Source organism: Lactuca virosa, chromosome 1 (assembly GCF_052849685.1).
Source record: "Lactuca virosa cultivar CGN04683 chromosome 1, Lactuca_virosa_CGN04683_v6, whole genome shotgun sequence".
In the NCBI taxonomy this organism is placed as follows: Eukaryota; Viridiplantae; Streptophyta; class Magnoliopsida; order Asterales; family Asteraceae; genus Lactuca; species Lactuca virosa.
In genome coordinates, this window is record NC_136426.1 from 163,904,958 (window position 1) to 163,910,247 (window position 5,290).

The 5,290-nt window shown below is 35.1% G+C and overlaps 1 pseudogene across 1 annotated transcript; it reads right to left on the reverse strand.

The window, feature by feature from the left end:
* Positions 1 to 510: 510 nt before the first annotated feature.
* On the reverse strand, positions 511 to 4,309 carry LOC145160852 (heat shock 70 kDa protein 14-like; annotated as a pseudogene). Its single transcript, XR_013738256.1, has 8 exons — positions 4,144 to 4,309; positions 2,798 to 4,024; positions 2,489 to 2,716; positions 2,329 to 2,424; positions 2,216 to 2,245; positions 1,951 to 2,139; positions 892 to 1,041; positions 511 to 763 (listed from the first exon to the last, which is right to left on the reverse strand). The product of XR_013738256.1 is annotated as a heat shock 70 kDa protein 14-like (transcript).
* Positions 4,310 to 5,290: the final 981 nt, after the last annotated feature.

The window sequence follows — 5,290 nt, forward strand, 5'->3', positions numbered from 1 at the left end:
TCAATGAGACTACGTATATACCTTGCAGGAAGTTAACTCCGTCTAATAAAAGAATATCATTCCACTTTTAGCGGAGGCAATTCCCCATAGTTGTTTATTTTGTTATCGCCATTAACAAAAGTCAATGACAATAATTATCAAATGTTGGATTATACTTGCGTATGCTCGTCTTCACTCATTGCCAGTTATATGTTTTTTGTTTCTCGCGTCACAAGTGAAAAATGAATGAGGTTACTCATATATAACGAGGAAGATCATCCAACTAATAAAACAAAAAGTTATGTTTACAAAGAGATTCTTCAACGATTATAGATATTTAGGTGTTTCATTGTTTTTTTTAGACATTTCAATGTTACCAATAATGCTAAGTTTGTTTCTGTTACTTTATTTTTTTTATACCTTTATATGTACATTTTTATATGTTCCCCGCGTTTTACGCGGGTCATAATCTAGTTATTACTAACAAATTAAAATATTTAATGAGTACATTAAATGCAAGAAAGGGTAAAATAGTCATTTTATAGATAAAGTTAGTGGTAATTATTGTTTTTCTTAATCTATGTGAATTTTGTTTTTGGACAATAATTTTGGGACGGAGAGAATAAATCCTTATATGGTTGATATGTGCGACCATAAAAAACCTATGTGTTTATAAAGCCTGTTGAAGTGGCACCAAAAAGCTTTATGACAAATCTCCCCTATTAAATATGCTCTTAGATGACAGATGACAGAAGGTGATTTCAACATTATCTGCCTACATACCCTGCAGACTCACATCAACATTACCTTAACATTATAAAACAAACATTTTTTTATTTTAGTAAAAAATGTCAAATATACCTATCGATTGATGAACATGTAATAGACAAATAGGGATTTTACGATTATAACCTTTTGTTTATCACTCAAGCCGATGTGTTCATACTTTGGATTACCGGATGTTGCTGCTGCAACATAAGCATTAATAATACCAACCAGATGGTCTATAAAAGATGCTCTTTCTGTGTGCTCCTTGCAACGTTGTTGAATAGGATCACCTTGCTGCATTTATTTGTACGTGCTAAATATTGGAAGCATAAGGAAAAAAAGTTATAAAATTGTAAAGGGTTAATGTCATAAAAACCCTCAAGTTTTGGTTACCATTATATTAAATTCGCAAAAAAACCCTTAAGTTTACCCTTTTTTTTTTTTTTTGCATATTTACCCTTTAGTTTATAATTTTTTTTACACTTTTACCCTAAGTATTTTTTTTTCATAATATACGTATTCATGCGGAAAAATCGTATTTATATACGAAAAAATGTTTAATGATATATATATATATATATATATATATATATATATATATATATATATATATTGTTTGTGTGTGTGTGTGTGTTTTTGCAAGGTTATACCATTTAAAAAGATAAATAATATTTTTACAATTATAAATACGTGTTTTATAGATATAGTTTATAGAAGTATAAATATATATAATTCTAAAAATATTATATATATATATATATATATATATATATATATATGTTTGTTTGTGTGTGTGTATGTGTTTTTGCAAGGTTATACCATTTAAAAAGATAAATAATATTTTTAGAATTATAAATACGTGTTTTATCTATCTGAATCCGTAACAAATTCTTGCAATTGGTCATATAACTGCAAGACAAGAGTTGTTGTGATTTAGCGATATAGGGCATGTTTTTCGGAGTTTCTGGCTTATAGCTTTTAAGAAAACACTCATAAAATTAAAAAAATTAAAAAAAAAAAAAAACTTCGTTCGGTGACAGAAGCGTTTAGATTTTAGCCTAAACAAAACGTTCCAAAATCAAACACTACCCGCTACCCATTACCCGTTACCATCTACCGGCTACCAGCTACCAGCTACCAGCAACCAGCAAGTTTTGCAGAACACGCCTATAGTATTAAGAAGAACTTATATTTTTTAATTACCTTTTTCCTCATTTCATAGACATAGGATTCCACAGCATTCTTGTTGTCCTTGATTTCTTCTATGATTCGGTCCTGTAACGACATTTTCAACTCCTTTTCCGCCGCTTTTTGCACATCTGCAGGTAGCATTCCTCCGTAAATCACCTCAGAAACAAGTAAGTTTGACTTTCTGACATTCCTCGCTGGAGCCTTGTATAACAAAATAACAAAAACTCATTACATATTCTAATAACTCTGTTTCTTAATTGAATATTAGTTGTATAACCTTAGAATCAGCTTGCACCTCTTCAATAAGCTGCTGTCACAGAAAGAAATAAAAAACATCTTATTAAGATTTGCACACCAAGAACAAACAAAGGAGCCCCATAATTAACCCACCTGTACAGATAGCATAGAGACAATTCCATGCAAACTCAAATGGACTTTTAGCTTCACCTTGGCCAGGTCATCATTTTTTGTTTTGAAGGGACCAATCTGGACAACATTGTCAATGTAAAACATAATTTTACAACTATTTAAATCTGAGACAAGCATGTACCTTGTAAATACTGATCTTTGCTGGTGCCTGCAATTTGCTATCATCAGCATATTGCATACCTAATGTGAAAGTGCCAGCCCTGTAAAAAGTCATACCTTTCACACATGGAATTGGATTTCCCTTAGGGAAAGCAATAGTGCTTTTTTGCTCCTCCACATTTCCATACATGGAATCTTGGTAAGAAAAGTGCCATGTCATGGCAATTGAAAACAGGAACAACTCTTGCAGCTTCAAAATGAATAAGCAAAATCCAAATTACGGTTTCATACAGACACAATACAAATTGGAAAAAAAAAAAGTTAGTCATACAGCATATAGCATGAAGTCTCTAGCTCTATACGTAGGACTAAGAATAGCGCATTGCAAAGCACAACCTTTAGCGACACTCTCACTTATATTCATTGTACATGTCAGCTTTTTCCCGAAGAATTCTGTCAAAATCTTGATGACAGCTGGCACCCTAGAACCCGAACCAACCACTTCCACAGCATAAATATTATCAGCCCTGAGTTGAGCCTCTAAAAGAGCATTCTCAAAAGGCTTCTTTACACGTTCCAATATCAGGGCACTAATTTGTTCAAATTCATCTCTTTTTATAAACCCTCCAACATCCTTGTCATCCATCAAGCGCTGCATGTTTATAGGGGCCTCTGGATTTGTACTAAGCATCTTTTTTAGCTTCTCACAAGCAGCACGAAGCCTGAGGCAAGCTCTTGCATTCTGGAAAACATCAATTTTGTATTCAATCTTGAACTTTTCAGCAAAGTGATGGAACAAAACCTCATCAAAATCCCTCCCTCCGAGGCTTCGGTCAAAGGAATGAGCCAATATCTTCATTTGACCTTTCTTGAACCCTGCTATGCTTACTTGCATGCTGGTATGTCCAATGTCAACAAAGGCTACATTGAGCTGCTCATTTTCAGGTAAGTCGGTTTTGGATATTCCATAAGCCAAAGCAGTTGCTGTTGTTTCATGCATCAAACGAAGAGGGTGCAAACCGGCTATAGTAGATGCATCGATCACAGCTCTTCTTTGAAGATCAATGAAGTAAATAGGTATCCCAATGCAACAATCCACAACTTCTGCATTCAAATTCTTCTCTGCTAATTTTTTCATGTTTGAAAGCGCCATTCCCATAACCTGTGTTTGTGTAAACGACTTTTGCTCCCCAAGATAACGTACATGTATGAATGGAAAACCATCAGGTCCTTCTTTGACAGAAAAGGGAAAAACCTTGATATCCTGCTGCAATTCAGGATCAGAAAAGGGAAAAGCCTTGATAACCGCTTAATCTGGGAGACAGTGTTCTTCGGGTTCATCATGCTGGTTGCAGCGCCAGCTAGCTGTACCAAGGAAACGCTGTTTTTCACCAAAACATACAAGTGCAGGAGTCTCACGCTTTGACTCATCATTAACAACAACACCGATTCCCCTTTGTCTGGAAACTGCCACAACACAACTCTCGTTCCCGATATCAAATCCGACCACGCTCATCTTATCGTTGCTGATAAATATACACTGATATGTTGGAAAAGGCTGAGATAGTATAAATTAGATCAAAAAGTAAACCAAACACAACTAAGTAAAGAGTAAACATACTTTGATTAATAATGATGAAATCAGATCTGGTAAACTAAAAGAAAAAGAGATCCTACCTCGTGAGGACGGAGATTGAGGACGGCTTATGAGATGGAAAAACCTTCTGGAATTCTGCCAAGTCCAAATGCTTAGGTAAAGCCTCTGCGGTGGACTTGTAGAAAGATCGGGCTGACAGCGAGGGGGTTTATTGAATTTTTCAGAATATTAAGAAATGTCAAGTGGTCGTTCATAAACATATGTGTCCGCAAAAGAGCTTCTACAACCTTTTAAACGTGAGTTTATTCGGCAGGGTTATTTTGAAAAATATGACAAGGGAAATGAGGATTCGGAAAATGACCACAGGTTCCGTAGAACCATAAATTCCTCTGAGAAACCATGAACACCTCTACGGATCTTGGTTATTTTAATTTTTTTTTTCGTTTTTTCGTTTTTTTTTAAATTTTTTTCGTTTATTAATATTATTTTTTTAATCATGTATTTAATAAAAATTATACAAATATTCCATGTTTTTTATAAAATTATACATACTGATATTCTGAATAATAAACATACTTTAAGTAGGTTACAAAACATATTTTAGAAAACCTAAACATACAATCTTCATAATAAACATATTTTGAAATAAACTTCATTCATGCAAATCGAACCACGGAAACTTTGATCTGTTTTCGTATTCCGGCCATGAGTTTTCTGTTACTTGTGTCCCTAGGTTTATTGTCGCTTGCGTCCATTGGTTATCTGGCTCTTGCTGCCATTGGTACTCGGTGCAACCCTGTCATTGGTTCTGTGGCTTTTCCTGCGGTTGGTATTCGGTCCCTTGCGTCCATTGGTTTTGTGGCTCCTGCTGCCATTTATGTTCAGTCTGTTATGCCCATTGGTTGTCTGGTTGCTGCTGCCATTGATGTTCGGTCTGTTATGTCCATTGGTTATCTGGTTGTTGCTGCCAATGATGTTCGGTCTGTTGTGTCAAATGGGTGGTCTGGCTGCTGCTGCCATTGTTGTTCGATATGTTGCGTCCATTGGTTCTCTAGTTCATGCTGCCATTGGTTTTCGGTCGCTTGCATCGGTTCTTCTTCTGTTACTTTTGTCCCACTTCCTGACACCCCAGTACGTTTTTTACTTTTACTTTGGTTCTTTGGAACGATTTCCTTACACGTCCTTGCATTATGAGTTGTGCTATGGCATCTACTACACCTTCTTATT